The following is a 27,760-nucleotide window of genomic DNA, read 5'->3' as shown; positions in this document are numbered from 1 at the left end:
TATTTTGTGTTCAGTCATCGAAATACTCCTCGAAAGAAGACCAATTTACGAAGTTGTTTCGTGAGTGATGCTTTCTTAATGTGATTAACTCTTCTTCTTAAGGCAGTTTTGATACTTCTCCTATGTATTTTTTTTTATATTAATCTGAACTAAAATTGGACTAAAATATAAAAAGTTTCCCAACGTCATCTATTTTTAATTCCAATAGTTTCTATTTACTAATGGCGAACTACTGAACTTATGTAATTGGAATACCTCAATGTAGACGCAAAATATAAAGGGAACTACATTGTAATTGGATAAATGATAGTCTAAATGACAACAGAACCAATATTAGTAATCACTACAATGCGCAACGTTGGTTGTATTCCTTCAGAAACATAATTATGTTCACACAATTATAGGATAAACAAAAGTGAATATATAATCGATCCTCTAAAATACGGTTGAGTTTTACACTTTGCACTATTTAAATGTACGTCCGTCAGAGGTAGTATCAGAGGTTCTAGAAGACAATTTTACCGTTAAGGATGTATTTTCAACTGATCTGGGATTTCCTGTTCGTGTGGTTTGTATTTTCAAGATTTCTTTCTGTAAAAAGTAAAGGTTAGTATTTTAGTTATATAAATCAATGTTCTTTTTTTTTCATAACCTTGAAAGTCAAAATATTCCAGACTAAGAGACAAGTTTCGCAAAATATTGATAAAATGGTTCAATTCCAAGTTTTTGTCATCTGAGTTCACATTCCCCTCTGTTGATTTTTCTTCGTAAATTAATTTCTTATAATTGCCTGTCGGTGACTAAGGACAAGTCCTTTCTATCTATAACCATATAACACTATATAGGATGGTGCCAATCTCATTAAAATGCAGATCATCCGTCCGTCCGTCCGTCAACAATTTGTTTGTGGACACTCTACAGGTCACAATTTTTATCCGATTTCAACCAAACTTGAACTATAGGTTTATCTACCTAATATCTCGGTTCCTTTCGATATTGGCATGTATCGGACCATAACTTCATGGATTATGGCCCCTGATTGTACGAAAAATCGCGTTTTTAGCTTGTGGACACTCTAGGGGTCACAATTTTGATCAGATTTTAATGAAACTTGAAATGCATGTTAATAACCCAACGATCTTGTTTCCTTACGATATTCGCGCATATCGGATCGTAACTTCCTGAATTATGACCCATGATTGTACGAAAAATCGCGATTTTGGCTTGTGGTCCCTCCAGCAGTCACAATTTTTATTCGATTTAAAAACAATTTTTAGTATATCATCGTTACACGGTAATGAAGATTGAGTTTGAATTTCGTGAACAAAATGGCCGCCGCTTGTACGCGAATAGCGTCCACATATGGTATATCAAGGTTGTGGGTCCTGTAGAGGTCACAATTTTAATCAGATTTTGATGAAACTTGAAATGCATGTTTATAACCCAAAGATCTTGGTTTCTTTTGATATTTGCGCATATCGGATCGTAACTTCCTGGATTATGGTCCCTGATTAGTCGAAAAATCGCATTTTTAGCTTGTGGATTCTCTAGAGGTCACAATTATTTTTTCGATTTTAAAAACCGTTTAGATCACTATTCCACCATAATGAATGTTGAATTGGAATTTTGGGAAAATCAAAATGAAACTGCCGATAAAATGGCCGCTCTTTGTATGCAATATGTATATAAGTATGTAATTCAAAGGTCATGGACCCTCTAGAGGTCACAATTTTTATCCAATTTTCATGAAACTTAAAACATATCTTTATATTCCAAAAATCTCAGTCCCTTTTGATATTTGCGCATTTCAGACCATAAATTTCTGGATTATGGCCCTTGATTGTACAAAAAATCGTTTTTGTTTTTAGCTTGTTCTCGATCCATCTCTTGCAAAATGTTGGGGCGTATCCTGCCTGGCAGTCGCTGGTTTAACACTTTTGATGGCCTCCACTACAAGAAAATCTGGTCGGTTGTAGTGGGAGGTCGCGTCAGGGGTCATCCGATCGGCATTTGACCCTATGATGTCACGCATTTGATTAACCAATCAGAATAATTGATGATTCAAGAGGCTATTTGTCTTCGCTGCGAATGTCTAGCCACAGTTCCGTTCACCGTATACCAAGAACTGGGTCCAACAGACCAATTGAATAGCCAATCCCCCACAGTAACAAGAACGCGCGTTATATAACAACTCTTCCAGATGCTAGTGTAGTAAAGACAACAATCGAAACGAAATAGGATCTGTGTTTTAATCAGACTAAGATGGTATCTTATTTTTAAAATTATACAGATAATGCGTAGATTGTCATTTCAATAATTCTAGTGCAACATATGTTCATAATGATATAAAATAGTGTAATGACAAAAAACTTCATTTGAATTGTGGCCAATCACGTCCTGAAAACATGTAATGGTTGAAAATCTCTTTGGAGGACACATTGGTCATCCTGCAATCGTTTAATTGAAAGCCTGTAACCAGGATAGTCTTACATTCCTCATTGACAAAACTGGCAGACGTGTTGCAGGATTGTTTGACACCGTAGTGGCACATCTGGTGTGTTTAAACTCCGAAATATTAATCAACTTTTATGTTGATTTATCAAAACAATACTTTAATGTATTTTCAATGTGGACACACTCTACCATCTCACACTCATGTATCCAGCTTTCCCAATACTAACATGCAATCAAAGACCGAAACGTTTACAGTATCCAGTATTTGTTAACAGTTTAAATGCGATCTAGATTAATTTTAATATATACAACACGAAGACGTGCACGTAAAATAAGCCATGGTGGTAGGCCGTAGAGCTGATGCCCGGGCTAGATACCCCTCATAGCACATTGTATTGCGTATGCCCGTATTCAGTTCCCCATGTAGGTTTCAGAACATCAGGACGTTAGATCAAATTTTATTTCATTTCTATTTGTTTTAATTGGGCATCGAACAGATCATACGATAGCAGGAATCTACAAACATCTGTTGTCTTGTTGAATCTGTAAAATTACACGAAATTACTACGTGAAATAATACAAATTGTCTTGTTAAAAAAAGCCAATAAAATGTTTATTTTAGCAACACTCACGTTGCCATACAATCTGCTACGATGAAAATATAGTCCGGGCAGCGACGTTTCCGCCTACACTTCATCGATTTCCAACACTCAAGGGTTATTTAACGTGCTTACCAAATTGTTTCATTGCATGGTAAAGCCTAGAAAAGCCTCGTCGAATCGTTGCTCTGTAATAAGCAGTAATTATATTCCATTGAATCGTTACCTGTATGTGCTAATGCTAGGTTCCCGCTATCGTAATTCGTGCTGTGATTGAAATCCTGGTTTTAATCGTGGAGTAATCGTGGTGATCCTATTAGATCAGTCGTAGCAATCCTGTTCATCGTATCGAAACGTATCTGCACGTACCAGAGAGTAAACCCAGGAGATGAAGACCACATTTACTGGTTTTGTGAGCACCCGTACCCCAGGGCCTAGAAATGGTTCCACTACTAATGTTTTCCGCCTTACTCCAGCCACAGTAGTGGCTCATCCTACGAGAGTTCCTTTGCGCAAGTTTTTTAGTGAAATCACTACAAAAAGGTTACGGCCTATAACTCCCTTAATTTACACATAAACTGACCCAACACAGTACCGCACCTAGCTTAACATATAATAAATCAATTCCTGTTGAAATAAGGGTGAAACCTTACCGCATAATTATATGATTTGATTTGATGAAACTCAACTGCTACGCGAAATTTCAACTGGCGTGTCATGGCCGCCATGGCGGCTTGTGTGTAATACGTCATTACAAGAAACATCGCTATGCAAATGTAGAACGCATAACCACAAAGAAAAACTGTTCGGTAACTGTTTAGTGGCCCAGTCTTCACTATTTGTCATAGAATTACTTATTCCAATACAAACTGTAATGATATGTGTTGACAATTGTGCGTTTGAACCTATTTGAACTTGCGTAAGGATTCTTAGACTATATCAATTGTAACGTTAAACACACAGTTTAACGTTACAAGTATAGTAACTACCTAGGGCCCACAAAGTCTTAATCCGACTCTGAATGTTATTGCACACAGTGAATTGAGATTGGAGATACCATTTTTATGTTTTTTAGCTTTAATGTTCCGTGTTAAGCTTTTAAGCTAGTAGCCGACACCACATAATGTTATCAGAAAAAAACATTTTGCTCCAGGATCAGGAAATGTAAAAGATCTTTGCTTTGACTAATTGAGATATGTATTCTGAATAAAAATATCGATAGTTCTGGGGTTCTAACCCCGCAGTATTTTTATTTAGCGCTCACGTTTGGCGGATTATTTTACTGCGGAAGCTTACTCTTTAAATCATATTTGGACATAGGTACTGATCACGTGTCTTTAATTAGCCAATCGTTGATATGTAAACAAACGATAACACGTGGTTTATTATTTACTACACATGCAGACACAATGACACTGTTTTTTCTATATTATATGGAAACATTTTAAGATAAATAGAACAACGTAACGTGGGTTCAGTCAGCCTGAAGATTAAAATATGAACGAAACTAGTCGCAATTTATCTCTTATAAAAGTATAGAAATATGATAAAATATGTATGCTGGTGGTTTGGCTGATAAGAAATTGTAACCCGATTTTGTAAACTCGTGAGATCTTTTGTAGGCCTGCATGTTATTTTTACTTCACTTGTGACCAATGTCTGGATCCATTTATGGTGTCCCTAGCCCCATATCCTCACCAATAACACTATAAAATTCACAAATTATTGTGTTTCAACGAAACATGTAAATTTTAAGTTTTTGTTGCTTGGGGTGATGTGAGAAGCCCCACCCCTTACAAAATATTCTGTAAACTTTTTGTAAACTCGTGAGATCTGTCGTAGGCCTGCATGTTATTTTTACTTCACTTTTTTACCCACCCCCTACTCCAAAACCGGTATGAAATTCACTAATTACCGTACATGTATTATGTTTTTGCTGTCTCACTAACCAAGAGATCCGTTGGTGTGGCGCATAAAAGAACCCAAAACAGTTGGTATTCTACAAAATAATAAAAGTAGGTCGTAGTTCCGCTGTACAGGCAAAATTTCCCCATAGCATTACACAACATATGTATGGATAAGTATCCCTTCGCTCCTTCTTGCCTTTACGTTGACTAAGTGTAAAGCTAGGAAGCCGTGACAAATAGTCCACATCTCCTAGTTTCGCTCAGGTTCAACGCAAAGGCAAAAATTAATCAGTCACTTCTCTACTTCAATTTTTTATTTCTTGCGACTTGCTTTGTTAGGAGTTAACAGCGCAAAGGACAGAAATGAACAAGGTGAAATTAAGAAGTTTCTTGGCTTCGTGCTGATAATTTCCTTATCACAGAGATCATTGCTACGATAGATGAGTAGTCAATGTTTCAACAATAGGAAGTGACGAACGCAAAAGGAAAGCACGAGTTATCCCTTTATATAACTGAATGAAGTGACAGGGGATAACAGATACATGGGCGAATTTCTGCTCACTAATAATTCCTTCGAAGACCAAAAGTTGTGTTATGGGACTGTGAAAGGATATCTGACAATTCATAAACAAAATTGACTCTCACTAGATAAGAGAACATGAAAGAAAAATAGAAAAAGTCCGTGCATTACCATGTTTTTATTAGTATAGGAATGAATAAACACCCGTGAATGTACGGACTGTTTCTATTTTTCTCGTGTTCTCTTATCTAATGACATGCAATTACTTTATTGAATTGTCAGATATACTCTTACAGTCTCATATAACAACATTTGGTCTTCGAAGGAAATTTTAGTGAGCAGAAATTCGCCCATGTATCTGTTATCACCCGTCACTTCCTATTGTTGAAACATTGATTATTCATCTATCGTAGCAATGATCATTTGTATTTTCCGACATGGGAGGAAACCGGAGGACCCGGAGTAAAATACATGAGGTTGGACTCCTTGTCACGTACAAGCTTGGGATCAAAACCACAACACTTCACTCAATTGAACGCGCACATGTTTAACCATACAGCTACCAACACCCTCGGTTCCAAGAAAGAAAAGGTCTAAATGTACTTTAGATTTGGTCAGGCGCATAGGTCAGGGGACTCAGGCGCATAGGTCAGGGGACTCAGGCGCATAGGTCAGGGGACTGCTTATTTGGCAGTTGGGGGACTAACCCACAAAGTTCTATGGACTAGAGTATTAAGCTCGGTTCATTTCTCTTCAATAGTCCAATCTATTTTTTACACATTGCTGATTATTGGGTGGTTATTAACAACATAACAGTTTTAAAAGAAATAGACAGTATTTATACAAACACCATATAATGCAAAAATGAGTAATGTTTATAATAAAATATCATCACTGTCACTGTAATATCACAGTCTAAAGTAGAATTTATTCCCCATCCATAACGAATTGGCATTAATTATACAAAGTTCTTGATGCATTCAGTTACTCAAAAAAGGTGATTTGTCAGTATTATTTGTAAAACTTTTAATTATGTAACAGTGAATGAAATAACTGGATGATCTGTAACGGTCATTTCTGAAATAAATGAAGGTGGATGTATTAATGAATAAAGAAATGGAATTTATTGTCCATAATCAAGGCCTGGGTGGGTTATATCAGGAAAAACATATTTATTTACATTCTATGATTAGCTGTGCAATGTGAGCACGTTGCCTGTCAAGTTGTTAATCCGCTTCCTCTCATAGATATCTATCTCCCTCGAAATATGAATTGTGCACTGTGAGTTTGCACACAGGAACTCATTTATCAAAAGACAATAATGATGAAAAATTTAGATTTAGTTATTAACAAAGTTTCTAAACATTATTTTTCAACTAACTGCTTGCCTTGGCAAATCGCTTCTTGTCTTCCAACTTTAATCATTTCATGAAATACTTACTAATTAAAACATATTTTTGTATCTCTTCGGTTAGCAAATTGGGCGAAACTCTTTATCCCTGATATTATTTTCAAATTCGTCGTACCGGTACACGGACCTTATAATATATGGTCGTAGATTCGCCATCATCTGGAATCAAGCCATAACCTTTTTATATCTGATTTTTTTCAGCCACTCTTTAGCCACTTAATTGATTACATGTGAATAATAAAATACATGGCGGCTGCCATGTTTTTATTGTGAAGCGCCTCATTGGTCGAATCACGTCACATGATCATAGTAATCCACAAGGAACCTCTCAAAACACTCCATTTTGTTTGATTGGGCGGACATATGGAGCGCGAAATGTTATAATTAACACATTTGTTTCACTGAAATCTTAAATTGCTTTTTGATGGAACAAAAGTAGCAAGATATTCGATGTCAACTACTGGCGTATTGCGTACATTCGCCAATTTTATTTTCTGTGAATAAAATGATGTGCCTAACGGTACTGTGATGCCCTTAGATTATGTGTACATTTAATATTTGGTTTGCTTTCTTATACCATGGCGAAATGAGGAATTCTGGTTAAAGATTCTCCTGAATCGACGAATATATGACGTATATGAGTACTGTCCATGATAAAACAACCTTTATGATCTTACAAAATGGCAATCGAGCGAATGTGGACCGTACCATTTTCTTTTTCTTATTCTGATAAAATGACGAATGTGACTGTCATGAACTTTGAGCCTTAAAGTAGGGTGACCCACCATAAATAAATATCTCCATATATCTCGACACTTTCGCCACAATATTTATATATATGCCAAGCCTCAAATCAGTTTCACACAATTACAGTCACTAAATAAACGATCATGTTGTACTTAATAAGCTATGACCATTAATCATCTATAAATAATAGACTGAAAACTGGTTCCATGTGTCGTCCATAACATCCAGACACTTTTGAGTAAAAGATAGGTTACGTGCCCTTGTTTTGAAATTAGAGTCGCTTAACCAGTCTATCGACCATTCTAAGGCTGATTGACAGGTCGGGATAATCAAGACTACTTTTTTACGAAACATAACAGAAAGCTAGAACAAGAAATTGAATTAAGAAATGAGCACGTTAGCTAGCTCAACAATTGTTTTAAGAAGCTTGTAAAAGTAAAATGAAACTACTGCTAGTATCATGTTCCTGTCTAACCCGAGTGTTTCAGAGATAGTATTTGTACTAAACCAAAAGATGCCGCTTTTAACGGTACAGTTAATGATAAAGCGATTTAAAAAATGAAACAAACGTAATTTCTAAATCTGCTGTAATAACCAAGAAGCTTAATTTTACTACTATTCAAAATCGTCAACAATAAATTTTTTACGGCTGTGATAGTTGATAGATTTGTAGAGAATTGCACGTGCCATGGCTATTTATAGTATCATACTGTCAGAAAGTTGGCCTCGACACGGCGAATGTGCACGCTTCAGTGGTAGTCTCGAACTATCAGCGGTTGACTGTATTTCTGTAGGTGCATGGGCCACCCTACTTATGATGAAAGTCAAGGTTACCCCCAGTAACAACTAAACTGGTTTGGTAATGTTTGTTATAGTCCTGATGCGCGGTTATGAAATGTTAGGGTCCAGGGCAGTTGCGATTATCCAAGGAGAATTTAAACCGACGTCATTCAGCAAACCATTTAATTCAATTGGGAGACGTTTGACCAAACCGTTGATTATTATTTGCTTCAGCTCGCGGACCACATGAGAATCCTCACCGGACTGATGTAAATCATGTTTGACTAAATTCGATGCTAAAATAGAAATGCAGCTTGAGGAAGGGGAGTTTTCCAGAGCTAATGATTCTGTAGCGTCTGCTGATGGCTGTAAAACCGGGGCGATATCCTCTATAATTTTCCAAAAGCTGTCCCAAATATCAAGTTGTCTGTCGACAATTTTAGTAACGGATTCGTCAAATATTACTGTGTATACTGGTACCGGCAGCTCCCAATAATCTTTGGAGCATAAAATAGGGAGAATTCCAGCAGGTAGCCACGTCTTGGATAAGTTTTTTAGAGCCGGGCCCTTGAGCTTTAAATAATGTTTCTGTCGCAACCTCAGACTGATTGAAGTGGCCCACTAGTTTTCGTGCTGCGCCCAGTTCCCTATCAATGTAATTTAATATTAGGCCATCGTTCCCATCTAGTTGCAGCATGTGTGCAAAACAGGCCGTGTGGTCGGCTGTGGTCTCATTTTCCATAGAATCATTTACATGGCGCACGCATATTTGCCGCATTTCTGTTACAACTGTCGTTATATCTTTAATATTAAATTCCTTAGCCAAATCAGTTAAATATGAAGCTATGTTTTCGTTTTCTTCTGTGTATTTATCAGCCATAAGTCTTGATTTATTTTCCAGTTTCCAATCATCAGTAAGATAATGAGCGGTCAAGTTGATGTAAGCATAATTAGCTATACTATATATCGGACGTCAGTGATATAATATAACGATTATCAAGGTCCTTAATGGCGTCTTGCTTTACTTGATACTGATAGTATAGTAAGTGTACGTGATTGGTGATGGTGGTGCGACAAATTAGTTTATAATCTGGGTTTAAGGCAGCAACAAAATTTTTAAAACCTTCACCATTGACGATGTTTACTGGCCTTAAATCCACGGCACACGTAAGTGCCAACCTTTTATTTATTATGTCTGTTTTTACAGGCAAAGGTTTTTGTCTTGTAAAAAATGTAATGTACAACTGTGTCGACGCTGACGACGAGCGATGCCGATTGTTCATTCAAACTTACTGATTCGTGTAAATGTTTAATATGGTTTCTCATGTTCGATGTGCTCCCATAATATTTTAAATTTGCTTGGCATAAAGTGCAATTTTAACGGCCTTGCAGACACTTAGATCGAAATATTTCCAAGTTTTAGGCTATTCGTCCTTTCATGGTTAGAAGCCATTTTACTTCAACTTTTACAATAATCGTAGACGTATTTGACCAGTGCACTTAAGCGACGGTAAATCACAGTTACTTATATGTCTGGATAAAATTACCTGTAACAATGTTCCAAATAAGGAATGTGATGAGTATTTCGTCATTGTTTACACTAAAACGTGTTCCGACGTCATATGTTTTTGTGCATCACATGATCAAAACAGTATTAGGGACTGCACTCGCTGACATTTCACAACGAACGGTACTAGTTAGTTCTGTTAGGTTACTTTTATGTAATAAAGGAATAGAAAACGCACACATATGATTATTTTAAATTGAAAGTACTCTATTTATTCAACGGTACGTTTAGCAGACAGTAACAATCAAACATAATATGTAATTGGATAAAACGACTACCGATTTTTCAAAATAGAAATCGGGTTGAGCTAGTTATACTCCTGATTCGAGGTTATGAAATATTAAATTACAAATAACAACATAATGCAATTTTCAAACGTGTTTTTCTCAAAACTTAAAATTCCCAGATTCGTCGGTTCGCGAGAAACGTGACGATATATTTGAAGGTAGTATAAAAAAAAATCAAAATCATACAGAGGAAACGAAATAAAGATACAATTTCATTTAGAGTATTAGTAGAGCGAGAAGTCCGCTCCTATTTGCTCTACAAGTATTATACAGACGAAACGAAATAAAGATACAATTTCATTTAGAGTAGTAGTAGAGCGAGAAGTCCGCTCCTATTTGCTCTACAAGTATTAGGCATTATATTAAGTTATCTATCTTTCTAAGTGCTGGAAATTGGCTCAACTCTTCATAAGGATATGCACTAAGTCTGGTTAAAACTATTGGAAAAAACTGTGTTTGGTTTTTGTGAAATCTGTGCTTAAACATTTTTATTGGATTTTGAATAGTGACCAGTCAACCGTGGACAATTAAATTTGGATTACATTGTGTCAAGGATCAATGAGTTCACTATATTATGTCACATGGTGTGTGTTTGTGATTAGTATTATGACTATTAGGATTACAGTGTTACACCTAATGAACAAAACTCTAGCTTAATCTATAGCAGACATGAACTGCTACAACTGAGAAAGAATGTGACAAAATGTGAAAGCAGTAAATTTTATCATGAAATTAAAGGGATAGTCCATGTTATATTAAAACATAAACCAACCAGGAGAAAACCTAAACATCATATACCAACTTTAATCACTTCAGGATTTGACACCCATCGAAAAAACTCATGCAATGAACCCAATTCCAAAAACCTCATTCAAATTGTAGATCAGTGCGGAATAAGACATTGGATTTAAATGAATTTATACAAACTAATAAACTCGATCTATTTGCACTTTCTGAAACTTGGCTCACTGAAACTAATGATCAATCTTCATTAGCTGAACTCATTCCCTCCGGATATTCAATACATAGTGTACCTAGGAAAACTCGGGGTGGTGGGGTTGCACTTATATTTAAATCAACTATCAAATCTACCAAACTAAAACAAACTAAATTCAAGAGCTTTGAATGTTTGGACTCTTTTGTAACTATAAAACAGAAAACCATACGGATAAAAATTATATACCGTCCACCTAGAAAATCTGTCGATTTATTCTTAATGAATTTAAGTCATTCCTGGAGGGTGTTACTTTCAGTAATTGTGCCAGACTTGTTGTGGGTGATTTCAACTTCCATTACGATAACAGCAATGATCCATCATCTTTAAAACTTAAATGTCTTCTAGACACATTCCTTTTGCACCAACATGTTGAAAGTAAAACCCATGTCCGTGGTCATACCCTTGATCTTGTAATATCAAGACTCTGCGAAAATTTCGTTAGTAATCTAACTGTACAGGAGTCTATCTTATCTGATCACTTCCCAATTTTTATTAACTCAAAGATCCAACCTACTGACTTTCCGGTCCAGACGCGGAAAACACGAAATCTAAAAAATCTGAACTCAAGTCAGTTTTTGTCTGAACTAGATAAAACACAGTTCCACAACATAGTAAATCTGCATAATGTTAACATTAAAGCAACACAATTTAACGATATATTGCAATCCACATTCGATAAGTTTTATCCTGTTACACTTAAACATATCAGAATTCGTCCTAAGTCAGAATGGTTCAACGACGAAACACTACAAGCGAAGCAATGTAGAAATAAAGCTGAGCGAACATGGAGAAATTCGAAGCTCCAGATCCATCGGGAACTTTATCAGGTAGAGAAGCTCAATTTCAGTAGATGCGTTGTTGGTGCTAAGAAATCTTATTATTCTGATTGAATTGACAATAGTGACAACAAATTCAAAAAGCTTTTTCGTATCTCCAATGCATTATCAGATTGCAACTATGGTGTGAATTTACTACCCGAGTCTGACACTGATCAAGAACTCGCTGACAAATTTTCCTCATATTTCCTTAATAAAATATCCACCATCAGAGCCAATCTTGTACTAAATTCAAGAGATGGAATATCTTGCGATACAAATCTCACAGTTCTGCCACCGCCACTCTGTTCATTTAGCACGGTCAGTGAACCTGAATTACCAAAACGTATCACTTCATGTTCATCGAAATCATGCCCACTTGATCCAATTCTTACTCAGTTTTTGAAAGACTGCCTTCCATCATTAATTTGTGTTATCACAAATATTATAAATTCTTCAATCCGCGATATTTTTCCAGACACCTTTAATTCTGCCATAATATTTCCACTCATCAAAAAGAAATCACTGGATCCAGAAATCGAGAAAAACTATCGACCTGTATCAAACTTGAGTTTCATATCAAAACTTTTGGAACGTGTCATCTCTAAACAGCTGACATCTCATGTTAGAGAAAACAATCTGTTAGAACCCTTCCAAAGTGCATAAAGAAAGTATCACAGCACCGAAACAGCATTAGTGAGGGTCCACAATGATATTCTTACAGCGTTAGATAACCAAACTGCATTCTTCTGATCCTATTAGACCTATCTGCTGCTTTTGATACGGTAGATCATCAGATTCTTATTAATCGTCTGGAAACAGACTTTGGAATCACTGATGACGCTCTGAAAATAATCCAGTCTTATGTTACGAGTAGGACACAACGAGTCGTTGTGGGCCAGGAATCTTCCGCTGAATCGCAGCTGAAATTTGGAGTGCCTCAAGGATCTGTGCTTGGGCCGATATTGTTCAGTTTATATACATCATCTCTTGGTAATCTGGTTAGAAAACATGGACTTGAATATCACCTCTATGCTGACGACACACAGTTATATATTTCGTTTAACCCCTCAAATCCTGGCAATTTCAATATATCTAAAATTAACATGGAACAGTGTATTTTTTAGCATCAAAGTTTGGATGTCACAAAATTTCCTTAAATTGAATGATGACAAAACCGAATATTTAGTAATAGGCTCGAAATTCAATCTTTCTAAACTGGATGGCGATTTATCAGTTCGTGTTGGAGAGTCTACTATATCTCAATCTAAGTCCGCTAGAAACATTGGAGCTATTTTCGATTCAAATATGAATATGGAGTGCCAAATAAATAACATTTGTAAAACCGGTTACTTTCACCTGAGAAACATTGGTAAAATCAAAAAATATATATCAACAGATGCTACTAAGTCACTAATTCAAGCTTTACTTATTTCAAGACTGGACAATTTCAACTCACTGCTTTCTGGTGTTCACAAAAAATCACTCGATAAACTTCAAAAACTCCAAAATTTAATCATATCACAATAATAATAGTGTAAAAGAAATAAAAATTAAGTTATAGAGTCTGTAGTAAAGATTAATAAAATGCTTTAGTAAATAAAAAAGGTTTTAGATTGGATTTAAAAGACAACTGATTCGCAGCTTCTTAATTTTAATGGTAATTTATTCCATAGTTTAGGAGCTTTAATAGCGAACAATTTTTCTCCCGCTGATACACAAATACACCAAAATAATAATAATAGATAATTGACTTGATAGGGAAAAAATGTTGGGGGGGGGGGGTCTGATAAATACAAAATGTTTGTCGCCTTTCTAAAAGATAATGACGCACCATTGCTGCGTGTATTGGTTGGTCAAAGCGCTTACGCTTTCAAATAATATCGGATAGGCGTAATGGCTAGTCATCTTTGTGTAAAAAATGAATTGTTGAACAGGCACTTACTGAACCGATTTATATTAATAAAATTTGGGTACATATGAAACCAGTTAAAATAAAAAAAAGCAAGGAAATCCGAAATACTATGTTCATTTATTTCTTGTTTTATTATAGGAATTTTAGTTTGCAAAAATGGCTACGAAGATATGGAGGGCCATTGTTTGAAATGGCATACTATAGAAGCAACTTACATAGACGCTGTGGAAAAATGTCGACAAGATGAAGGACAATTAGTCACTATAAAAAATGCTCAAAAACAGCTGGTAGTTAATAACTTCAGGTACTTGTGAAATTTATTGTTCTTCTAAATGGGGTGGAACTAAAAAGAAAATGTGCGATTTAAACGGACAATGACAGTGAAAGTTTGTATGATAAGTAATGTGTTGGACTTTATATCCATGAACTGCTGCTGTGGAACCAAGATGGGGTCATATAACTTTAAGATGGGGTGTTATCATTGAGAAAACCCGTTGTGTAGCATATTTCTAAATGGATGACCCCAGACATTCCTCTCTAGTCATTCATCCAATCAAATCTCCAATTGGAGTCATTTTAGTAGGAAATTACCCTAATTGACGCCCGTTTGCTTCCTGTTTATTCCGCCTCAAATCCATAAATGGTCACAAAAGCAGCAGAAAATATAAACTCTTCTTCGATTCTAGACCAAAAAGTCCACAAAATGTGCAATGAAAGTGGAGGGAACTACATTCGTCTATCATAAGATCTGAGGAAGCAATAAATAGTCCATTCGATGATTGTAGTACAATAATTATAATGACAGGTGACATCGACATCCCTTGTAATACACGTAGTCTCAAATATAGAGTCTTGCAACGGCACCATTAGTTCACGCAAAGCATGGTTAGATCACTTCCGAAACAATCACTAAATCACCAGTCGTTAAACATGACGCTATTCAATCTGATTTAAACTGTTTCGTTTTTTTATAGTTCAAAATTTCGTTTTACTTGTCTTTACTACAGTGGAAGAGTTGTTATATTATAGGCGTTTTGGTTGAAGGGAGGGATAACCCAATGAAACAGTCTTTTACGGCGACTTCTTGGCGTGCCATGCACGGAACTCTGGGTAAACCACTAGAAACGCCAACGCTGATTGAAAAATCAATGCCTGGCGTTATAGGGTCAAAAGCCGCTCGTACAACCGCTGACACGACCTTATAGTACAACTTGTCAGATCTTCATGTAGTGTAGGCCATCGAAAGTATAAAAAAAACGAAACGAAATATAGATCTGTATTTTACTCAGATTGGGCGCTATTTAAATATAATTATTTATTAATCAATAATTTTATGTTAAGGTACCATCAACACTTACCCGATAATAAACGAGTCTGGTTAGGACTCAAACAAAATGATGCCAAATGGAAATGGGTTGATGGAACATCACTGGGCTATTCTAAGTGGAGACCAAATGCGGTCACAACAGAAACAGGTGAAGGTACATGTTTGGGTTTGTTATTTCGTTGAGAATATTGTAAATAATTAGAGGAGCGAACTATCAAATAAACCTTAGATATTCATACCCGAAGGCCAGGAACGCTAGTAGGTCAACAACCCAAGCTGAAGATGTCCAATCTGGAATATGACTCGTCGGTTGGTGGCAGAGAACAATCTCTTTAACAGATATAAATTTGTTGTTTTCTTGCAGATCTCTGTGCATGTTTGAAGCTAGAAAGCGACAAAGAGAACACATGGTTGACTATTGCTTGTATATTTAAATTTATCTTTATCTGTGAAGGTAAGTACATGTGTTACTAGTCAATTAAACGTTAAAGGACAATGTTGTTGTTCAGCAATTTTACATAATAATGTTAAACAACTGTTTGAATATATCCCGAAACCGCGATGTGTCAGTGAGCAAGAAGTTGGCGCGCTAAAGTGATGGCCGAGAAACTTTCCGGCGTGGTTCCCCCTTTTCAATGGAATTCGATATTAGAGTCGAACATAGCGCAGCAGTTCAGGCAAAATCCCCCCCATAGCACGCGCTGTATGCCCAGTCGTGGCAGAATAGCAGGACGTTAATCCCCATTTCATTTCATTTGAATATATTCCAAGAATTATAATATACAAAGTTGATTTGTGGTACTGGTCGCTGGTTTTTGGTGTTTGTGGAGCTGATGGTCTTCCTTATGTGGCGCTTGTGGTATTCTGGTGTTTTTGTGTCTAAAATATTTTTGTTTCACTATTCACGGTTAGGGCTAGGGATTCTTATATCTAGTTGATTTTATTCACTAAGGGTTAGGGCTAGGTTGAGGACTGGTCTTATTTAGTCTAATTTACTGTGCACTAAAATGTCGTTTTTATTTTTAGAATATGCAATTATAAGTTCCTGTGCGAAGATTTTCGGGTGATTTTCCTGGAGATCAGTATACTGGTTTCGGGTAATTGTGGATGCACGTTTTGCTGTTGCGCTTCATGGGACTACAAAGAGGGCTATTGCGCTAGTCGTATGACTATTCAAACGTTATGATTTCTTCTGGAGTTTCAAAGTCTCTCTTAGTCTTTTCTATTCACGTATGATTTGGTTTTTGAAGTGATTTGAGACAGGTCTGTGTTTTTTGGTCACTATGTCTGACCGGTGACCGTGAATTCTTTCCCTATGTGCATTTTCGGTCTCTCCTACGTATTGTTTGTAACATTGTCTACAGGAAATTAAATAAATTATGTTTGAACTGCTGCATGAAAGTTGGTCTTATATTGGGAATTGTGTGCCAGGTGTTTTGCTATGGAACTGGTCGGATATGTTTATGATTTTGCATGTCGGCCTTCGGAGTACATGTACATATAGCATTTAAAATTGGAGAATCGGAAATTTAATGATGCCAGAGAACGTATGGTTTGGGTGAAAGAAGCTTTTGAACAGTAGTAGATGTGTCTCGGTTTCTTTGAAAAACACTTTAGTTTCTAATTGCTTTTTGCTTTTAAATACGTTTGTGTCAAGGAAATCTATGCTGTTATGACTTACATTAGTGGTTAATTTGACAGATGGATGATGATTGTTTAGATTGTTCAAAAACGTCAACAAAAAACGTCCATAGAAATCTGGTTTTAATGGGCAGAGTGGCAGAACTTCCTTTTCCCATTCCGCCATAAAGTTTGAACCACACAGACGATTTTAAGTTGAGTCATAGAAAATTCTGATTAATGTGACTGTTAAACCTGTGAAAACTTATGACACGTTTTTTGCCATTGATGTCGGGTTGGCAGGATGAATAAACGTTAACATTTACTAATATACTGCAGTAATTGTAACATCACGATAAATTTACGAGATGTCGGTCATTTAGCTCTTTTGATATATTTTATAATAGGGCAGTTTGGTCAAATAGTAATGACAAACATCGAATTAGCCCTTATTCAATAGTATTTGGTAAACTCAAACTTAAAGTAGCCAAGTCTTTAACTCAATGTCATCCACAGTCTTCGACATTAAAAGCACGAATTATTTGTAAATTTAAATCAACATTGATGTTGTGGCCTTACCGAGAAAGATGGGTTTTTAAGACAAATTAATAAACAGTTTATCATTGGTACACGAATCGTGTACCATAATTCGTTTAGGTGCCATTAGTAATAAGGGACTCGAAGAAAGAGGCTAGACATATCCCACAAGTCATGTCAAACGGTGGCGCCATATTCTTATCTGGAAAGTATGCGCAATAAATACTACCGATGTAGACTGGAATAACCAAACGCTAGAGATTGGCATTCGATTGAGACTTCTGGCGTATTTCGCCGAACATAACTGCTTTGAAATTAGAGTAAAAACGGAAACGAATGAATGTAAATCAGTTTATTTACATTTATATTACATTATTATATACGTTGCGACCCATTTGTGTCAATTTGTAGGTCCCAAATATTAGCTATTTAGCTCCTTTAAATACTAGCTGTTAAACTTCATGATTTTTCTGATTGATGAACTTGAGTTAGATTGACAGGTTTGCCCATTGGATTACGGTAAAGGGATTAATAATGGGTGTACTATGGTGACGGTATAAGGATATACTAATGGGCGAACTAGTGCTCAAAGTTTATGTAACCTGAAGCGGTTACCTATGGATAACTTTGGTGGATGGGCATTATGACAACGGTAACGGATGAATAATGTTTAGGTTTATGGGAATACTAATGCATCAACTACGATAGCGCTACTAATGGACAAACTAGAATAGCACTACTAACGGATAGCTGCTTTAAAGGGCGTAAAACTCAATTGCAAACACGAATTATTGCTCAATACAAACACTATTTATTGGCGCATTTAAATCAACGGTAACGTTGTTATCTTACTGTGAAAATATACGCTCCTGATATCAACTGTTTAAGACATGATGTCGTCGCTAATATTCTCCGCCCAGGCGTTCGATTTTGGCGCATATCGTCCGTAACTTCCTGGATTATTGCCCATTTTGTACTGTACGAAAAAAAGTGTGCATAGTTTTGGGGTCCCTACAGGTCACAATTTATCAAATATGTGTCACGGATGAGTCCGATTTTCGTCGAAATCGGTCCTTAACTTCCCGTTAAATGAATGCATGTTTAACATGTTCAGGATCAAATGATTTTGGATCATTTCGATTTTGGTCCGGATCACACTGCGACATCCTGGGTTATGGCCCTTGTCTTTTGCGCGCAAAATGCGAAATAAGTGGAACCTCTAAATAGCCCAATCTTAGTTAAATATTCACTTATTCACTATTCAAATAGTTGCTTTTATGGTGAACTGTTCAAACCAGTCTTATGCTTGACTGCTGGCATTTGCGAAACGTACATGTTTCGATATCTAGCATGGTAGCTGTCATCTTCAATAGAAGGCCTGATCTTGCTTTAACTCCATTTTAAAACTCGCGGTCGTTTTATCAGGAACATGGGTAGCTGTCGGATTACTGAGCAATCCCAACTTGTTGTATGGGAAGATGTAGACATTTTTGTCTGTTTAACACTTGATACTTCCATAATATGATTACGAATACGGGGAGGTAACTGCCCTCGGTGAACAATGAACATTATATTGTGTTTCAGAAACAACTCACCCATCTTTACCAATGAGCACCCGAAATGGTCAAATCAAATCTGGAAATTGGTTACGGACACATCAAAACTTCAGGCACGCTAACCAGTTTGTTTTCAGTGTAAGAGAGTCCAGTTCCCGATTACAGTGTGTAAATGTCTGCCAGATGATTGAACTTTGCAAAAGTTTCAGTTACAATATCAAGGATAAACAGTGTTCCTTCTCTAACCGAACTCAGACTTTGAATCCAATACCAAAAGACTGTTGGGAAGTCTGGGTTTTACAGAATGGTAGGGTTATTTCTTTTAAATCATCGTTTTGAGGTTACATAACAGTGAGGTCAATGCCCCTATCTTAAATTCAACACAGGGTTCAAACAGCCGTGATGGACGTCTGGCCGGTCCCTTGTTTAATGGCCCTCGTCTTTCACTGAAAGGCGGGTACTGTGAAATCACTTTGGTTTTTTTTTACATCAAAGAAGTGAGTGTAGGGGTACTACTTCGCTGCAGATTGGACCTAATCTGTGTTATCACATCAGACTGTATGGTCACACAATATGTTGTTATCGCGATCCAACACCGAACGGTATGGTACCATGTTTCTCGAAGATCGATTGCAAATATTGATAAACGCGGTTGTAGACGTGGTTGATCAATTGAGTATTTACAATAAACAAATTTTAAGAAATCATCGTATCGCGAATCTGTGAGGCCATGTCGTCTCCCAGTTGTGTCACACCCGTCATATTTAATGGTAGGCTATGATTATATTACTGTGCAATTTTGGCAGTTCTATTAAAATATACGTGTGGATTGGGTGACCAAATGGTTAACGCGTGTGTGTTGCATCAAAAGATATATCATCGAGTCAATGGTCGCCTGTCTAACCTCTTGGGTTAATGAAATAAAATTGAATCGTGTGTATAAATAAAATGACTATATATATATGAATAGTTATATTTTTGTCAAGTCACATGTGGAGCCATGGTGGCTAAGTGGATAAGACGCTGGCTCGCTAGCCTGGTCGTCGCGTGTTTGATCTCTGCATTGGCCGAGAAAGTTCATCGTGGTTTCCCCTTGTTAGTGGTGCAGGACAGAGGTCATGTACGTAAAGGATCCCTAGGCAGCTGGCATTCGATAAAAGAGTAGGCCATAGTGGAGCTACCCGTGCAAATTTCCCGTATAGCACACTGTATGCCGTATGGCTGTCTTCGTTAGCCCAGCCGGAGCAGAACAGTGGGACGTTAAACCCCATTTCATTCCATTTCAATATATCATCTTTGTTTTTAATGAATGCTCATCGTATCTATGCGAAGATTAAGATCTTATTTCATGAACGTACATAATATGTGACAGTCAATGACTACAATCAGGCAATGGGTACAATGCCTGAAATATACCAGTCAATGTGTACATTGCCGGGTTAGGTTTAGGGTAAGGGTTGGGTTGGGTTAGGGTTACAAAGGCATTGTACACATCGCCTGATTGTAGACATGTGTACATTGCCGGTTTAGGGTTGGGGTGGGGGTTAGGGTTACAAAGGCATTGTACACATCGTCTGATTGTAGACATTGACTGTAACATATATATATACTTTTTCACCAGATTAATATGACACAACAAGGGCTATGGTGGGGGGGGGGTCGATTCTTTTGCCGAGTGCGCCGCCTTTTTCGGGAAAATGGGCCGATTTGTTGGAGTCTCTTACACATACAATAAAATGAGGCCTACAGATCATTTCAAAATTACATAGTGCTATACTTACTAACTACTATTCGACCTGACTGGGGTTAATAATTGATAATTTTTAAAAAATTTCTCTATCTCCGGGCCGTAAGAAAACAAACATTAAAATTTTAATAAAAATGCATATCACAGTAAATTATGTAATTTATCACGCAAGCGGTGTGTACTGTAGAATCTGTTATTGGGTGATAATAAAAATTTTTTTATCAAGCTACCCATAGTGTAGTTGAAAAGGCGCCAGTCATCCCATGAAAATTCTACCGTTGGCAAGAACTATCCGCCTATTTTTCATCTCTTTTGCTACACAACATGTTTAATCAAGATAAATGAGTAAACAAATACGTATCAAATGAATGGCAGACTAAAACAGTTGAGAATCTGCAGGCTACTTAACTGTTACACTTATCATATTTCCCGCCTTCTGCCTGAACCTAGTCTCGGTCACCCAGAAGCTCTTAGTCTTCAACATATGGAGGGGCCTGGGACCGTTGTCAATATTTGACGTAAAGTCCAATGCCCATGCGTAACCGGGAGTTTGGTTTTTAATGTGGTTGATTAACAAGTTTCTTTGGCCAAGTGAAGTAAGAGTTGCTCCCCTTCACGTAATAAATCCCATAATTAATATAAACAAACATGAATCGTGGCGACGAATTAGGATTAATTTAAAAAGCATAGATATGACCCATGAAGAGAGAAATTTCACAATAAAAAATTTTAGAGAGTTGGATGCTGAACTGGCATGCAATCAAATGGATTTTTTGAAATGACATACTTAATTTCATGAGCGTAAACATCTTGTTTTAAGAGGAGTTACCTCTCTTAGACGTTGTTTATGATAATGCAAAAGACCGGATAATCTAGCCAATGACCTATTATTCTCAAATGTTGACAAGGCATCCAGACTAATATTCGTAGAATATTTTTCTGGATGATAGAGACTATCCTGAACCGGATGTTATGACTGATATGCTGTAATGATTGCACTTGCGCGCGGTCTAGTTAATATACGGCAACAGATCACTAAATTTCCCCATTGACTTTAATGTTTAATATTAATTTTTTCCAAATTTTCGTTGGGTAGATGGAGCAACATGTGACAACCTCTTGCCCAAAAGTACGTATGAAGTTCACCATGGAAAACTTAAAATACACAAGCTGGAAGTAGAGACAAATAAACATGCTATTTTCGGCCCTACATTTCAACCTAACCGTAGTAACCAACCAATGAACTCTTGTATCCTTCCGCCTCAAAATCATGAATATTCACCAAAACCTGTCAGAAAATGTATTTTCAAACCCTTTTCTTCGAAATCAACAAAAATCGCCATGCAAAAGGGGGAAAAGGGAAAGGGAGAGAAAGACTAAAAATAAATTTCGCTCTACATTCGTGGGTGCATGACGGCGTAGAAATATTTTGTGAGCTGTATCCATATATAAGTCATTGAGTGACGCCATTTTGGTTAACCCAAAACATTAAAAATAATTGGTTGTGTGAAGTAAATATAAAAATTCTTTTGTTTTAAAACAAAAATAACGTAATACCTGATTATCCAAGAGTAATTTTGTTTTACAGTGAGAAGCAACACATATTTTATAAATAATAAATTATTAATTTATAATAAATCTATTAAGTTAAGCATATAGAATAAAAAATATCATCTCAAACAGAGTAACTTATATACATGTACAGCAGATTGCATAAATTTATGAAAAAATATTGATTTACACAATGAAAGGCAACACATACCACAGTTGTAATAAATAAAGTTATGAAATTAAAAATATCAGCTCAAACCGAGTAGCCTATCCTATACAACAGATTGTATAGATTTATGAAATTTTCAATAAACATAATATATGCCCGAAAAATTTCGCACAAAGTAGAGTTGCTCCAGAAAAAATGTTTTAATCTATAGTCAATTCAATACAAATTCGTGGACGTATATTGTCGTCGCCCCTGTCCGTCCGTCCACAATTGTTTGTGAACAGTCTACGGGTCACAATTTTTATCCGATTTCAATGAAACTTGAAATATAGGGTTATCACCCTAAGATCTCGGTTCTTTTCGATATTGGCATGTATCGGACTGTTACTTCATGGATTATGGCCCCTGAATGTACAAAAAATCACGTTTTTAGCTTGTGAACACTGTAGAGGTCACAATTTTTATCCGATTTAGTTTAAACTTGAAATGTATGATTATAACCCAAAGATCTCGGTTCCTTTCGATATTCGCGCATATCGGAACGTAACTTCCTGAATTATGGCCCCTGATTGTACGAAAACGCGCGTTTTAAGCTTGTGGACCCTATAGAGGTCATAATTTTTATCCGATTTAAAAAAAACGTATTATTATATCACCGTTAAACCCTAAGGCCGGTTGAGTTCGAATTTCGTGAAAATCCGCCCAAAACTGACAGACAAAATGGCCGCCGTTCGTTCTCAAATAGCGTAAAAATATGGTATATCAAGGTTTTTGACCCTATAGAGGTCACAATTTTTATCCGATTTTGTTGAAACTTGAAATGTAAGTTTATAACCCAAAGTTCGTAGTTCCTTTCGATATTCGCGCATATCGGAACGTAACTTCCTGAATTATGGCCCCTGATTGTACGAAAATAGCGTTTTTAGCTTGTGGAGCCCATAGAGGTCATAATTTTTTATCCGATTTAAAAAAAAAACGTATTATTATATCACCGTTACACCCTAAGGTCGGTTGAGTTCGAATTTCGTGAAAATCGGCCCAAAACGGACAGACAAAATGGCCGCCTTTCATTCTCAAATAGCGTAAAAATATGGTATATCAAGGTTGTGGACCCTATAGAGGTCACAATTTTAATCCTATTTTGATGAAACTTGAAATGTAAGTTTATAACCCAAAGATCTCGGTTCCTTTCGATATACGCGCATTCGGAACGTAACTTCCTGAATTATGGCCCCTGATTGTACGAAAAATCGCGATTTTAGCTTGTGGAGCCCATAGAGGTCATAATTTTTATCCGATTTAAAAAAACATATTATTATATCACCGTTACACCCTAAGGACGGCTGAGTTCGAATTTCGTGAAAATCGGCCCAAAACTGACAGACAAAATGGCCGCCCTTCGTTCTCAGATAGAGTAAAAATATGGTATATCAAGGTTGTGGACCCTATAGAGGTCACAATTTTTATCCGATTTTGTTGAAACTTGAAATGTATGTTTATAACCCAAAGTTCGTAGTTCCTTTCGATATTCGCGCATATCGGAACGTAACTTCCTGAATTATGGCCCCTGATTGTACGAAAATAGCGTTTTTAGCTTGTGGAGCCCATAGAGGTCATAATTTTTTATCCGATTTAAAAAAAAAACGTATTATTATATCACCGTTACACCCTAAGGTCGGTTGAGTTCGAATTTCGTGAAAATCGGCCCAAAACGGACAGACAAAATGGCCGCCTTTCATTCTCAAATAGCGTAAAAATATGGTATATCAAGGTTGTGGACCCTATAGAGGTCACAATTTTAATCCTATTTTGATGAAACTTGAAATGTAAGTTTATAACCCAAAGATCTCGGTTCCTTTCGATATACGCGCATTCGGAACGTAACTTCCTGAATTATGGCCCCTGATTGTACGAAAAATCGCGATTTTAGCTTGTGGAGCCCATAGAGGTCATAATTTTTATCCGATTTAAAAAAACATATTATTATATCACCGTTACACCCTAAGGACGGCTGAGTTCGAATTTCGTGAAAATCGGCCCAAAACTGACAGACAAAATGGCCGCCCTTCGTTCTCAGATAGAGTAAAAATATGGTATATCAAGGTTGTGGACCCTATAGAGGTCACAATTTTTATCCGATTTTGTTGAAACTTGAAATGTATGTTTATAACCCAAAGTTCGTGGTTCCTTTCGATATTCGCGCATATCGGAACGTAACTTCCTGAATTATGGCCCCTGATTGTACGAAAAATAGCGTTTTTAGCTTGTGGACCCTATAGAGGTCATAATTTTTATCCGATTTAAAAAACCGTATTATTATATCACCGTTAAACCCTAAGAACGGTTGAGTTCGAATTTCGTGAAAATCGGCCCAAAACGGACAGACAAAATGGCCGCCCTTCATTCTCAAATAGCGTTAAAATATGGTATATCAAGGTTGTGGACCCTATAGAGGTCACAATTTTAATTCTATTTTGATGAAACTTGAAATGTAAGTTTATAACCCAAAGATCTCGAATTCTTTCGATATTCGCGCATTCTGAACGTAACTTCACGAATTATGGCCCCTGATTGTACGAAAAATCGCGATTTTAGCTTGTGGAGCCCATAGAGGTCATAATTTTTTATCCGATTTAAAAAAACGTATTATTATATCACCGTTACACCCTAAGGACGGCGGAGTTCGAATTTCGTGAAAATCGGCCCTAAACTGACAGACAAAATGGCCGCCCTTCGTTCTCAGAGTAAAAATGTGGTATATCAAGGTTGTGGACCCTATAGAGGTCATAATTTTTATCCGATTTTGTTGAAACTTAAAATGTAAGTTTGTAACCTAAAGATCTCGGTTTCTTTCGATATTCGCGCATATTAGACTGTAACTTCCTGAATTATGGCCCCTGATTGTACGAAAAATCACTTTCTTTTTAGTTTGATCTCTATCCATCTGTATCCTGCCTGGCAGCCGCTGGTTATCTTAGCGCACGCGCTGGGCTCTTTCTTGTGGCAGGAAACCGGAGTTCTCGGCAAGCTCGTAATGAGGTAAGGGGGGAAGCGGGGGGGGGGGGGGTAAGCCCCCACCTATGTGAAAATATTTTCGACCATATATATATACATTGTCCGCAATTTTACAGCACCCCTGAGAACACTTCCAGCCCCCACCTCCTCGTTCTTCTGAGCTAGTTACGTCCCTGGTACTCGGAATAAACACACAAGGTTGAAAGGCGCCCATGTCTCCAAGCCACATACGCTCACACCAGGGATCGAAACCACAACCGCAAACCAGAGGTGACCGGCCAGCTAGAGGTCGAAACGCGGCTCTCTAGACCACTAGGTCATCAGGTTGTCGAGAAACTGACTGAAAGTATTGTTTGACAATTTATTAAATCTTGATCCATCTTGGAATTACTGATGAGCAGGGACGTAACTAGCTCAGAGCAACGAGTGGGCAGGATAGGGTGGCTGATAAGGGACATGAAAAATAATATAATTTGTTTTTTATAATTTTCACCCAAGTCAATTTTAATTTTCACCCAAGTCAATTTTAATATAATTTGTTTTTTTTTATAATTTTCACCCAAGTCAATTTTAATATAATTTGTTTTTTTATAATTTTCACCCAAGTCAATTTTAATTTCCACCCAAGTCAATTTTAATATAATTTGTTTTTTATAATTTTCACCTGAGTCAATTTTAATATAATTTGTTTTTTATAATTTTCACCCAAGTCAATTTTAATACAATTTGATTTTTATAATTTTCACCCAAAAATTTCCAACCAGCGCGTGACGTCATCTCAATTAGCCTCGTTTCCAAAACACTAATGAACTAGTTTGTGTCGAGTGGACGTTAAACTCTCTCTCTCTCTCAAAGTTTGCGTACGAGGGCGACCATTTTGTCCGGCAGTTTCGATCCGATTTTAAGAAAATTTGAACTCAATCATCATTAAGGCGTAACGGTGATATATTCAAACGTTTTTTTTAAAATCGGATACAAATTGTGACCTCTAGAGGGACCCCAAGCTAAAAACAAGATGTTTCGTACAATCAAGGGTCGTAATTCAGAAAGTTAAGATCCGATAAGCGCGAATATCGAAAGAAACCAGATGATAATTGTGACCTCTAGACTGTCCACACGCTAAAAAAAAGGTGACTTTTCGTACAATCAGGGGCCATAATTCATGAAGTTTCAATTCGATACATGCCAATATCGAAAGGAACCTAGATCTTTTGGGGATAAACCTATATTTCAAGTCTCGTCAAAATCGGATAAGAATTGTGACCTGTATAGTGTCCACAAACAAATTATGGATGGACGTCCGGACGGACAGGATTGACGACAATATACGTCCATATGAAAATGTTGGCGTATAAAAATATCTATTTGATATAAGGTAAAACAATACATTGCAATCTGCTAATTACAGTATGAGAACCATATAAGATAAAACATAATACATTACAATGGAAACGAGGCTAATTGAGATGACGTCACGCGCTAGGTGGAAATTCTTGGGTGAAAATTATAAAAATCAAATTATATTAAAATTGACTTGGGTGAAAATTATAAAAAAACAAATTATATTAAAATTGACTTGGGTGAAAATTACAAAAAAACAAATTATATTAAAATTGACTTGGGTAAAAATTAAAATTGACTTGGGTGAAAATTAAAAAAAACAAATTATATTATTTTTCATGTCCCTTATCAGCCACCGTAGCAGGAAGTGTTCTCAGGGGTTGCTGTAAAATTGACGGACAATGCATATCTATTGTTTTATGGTGGACATTTTTTTCACGGGAGGTGACTACAATTGCATAACTCATTATTTACATACCCGGTTTTTTTTTGTTGTTTTATTCTCAGAAAAGGATTGAGGAACATGCTAGGCCTATATTACTTCTCTCCTAAATTGTTAATTGCAGATGTTCCAGACGATCACCAACAGATCTCCATATAACCGAATCTTCTGACAGATTTAGAAGGCTACATCGCCCTATGTTTCAAGATGATTTCTAATAGCGTGAATATTCATATGAAATTTAATGTAATATAATTTGAATTACGTATTTCAATTTAAAATTAGATTAAAATTTCTTAAATAAATTAACTTGAATCAAAAGCACGCCACTTGACTCAATGACATACCTTTTGATCCGTCAAGAAAATTTATGAAAATGGCACTACCGAAAACGCAGTGGTTTCTCAGTGAGTAAGACGTGAGTATCCAGCATGTCTCGGTTTCGCCCTCGATGTT

General features: G+C 36.6%; 1 long non-coding RNA gene across 2 annotated transcripts; it reads left to right on the top strand.

Moving 5' to 3' along the window:
• On the top strand, window positions 1-27,659 carry LOC126832605 (uncharacterized). Of its 2 annotated transcripts, none has more exons than XR_007684787.2 (6): window positions 1-606; window positions 14,147-14,303; window positions 15,341-15,480; window positions 15,691-15,780; window positions 19,068-19,346; window positions 27,429-27,659. It is a non-coding gene; the product is annotated as an uncharacterized LOC126832605 (long non-coding RNA). The 2 variants fall into 2 exon arrangements; XR_008789383.1 differs by having other exon boundaries at window positions 2-606; window positions 14,138-14,303; window positions 27,429-27,654.
• The last annotated feature ends 101 nt before the right edge of the window (window positions 27,660-27,760 follow it).

The sequence above is a fragment of the Patella vulgata genome, chromosome 9 (assembly GCF_932274485.2).
Source record: "Patella vulgata chromosome 9, xgPatVulg1.2, whole genome shotgun sequence".
NCBI lineage: Eukaryota > Metazoa > Mollusca > Gastropoda > Patellidae > Patella > Patella vulgata.
The sequence above is the reverse complement of the archived record's forward strand: the minus strand, read 5'-3'. Positions and strand labels throughout refer to the sequence as shown.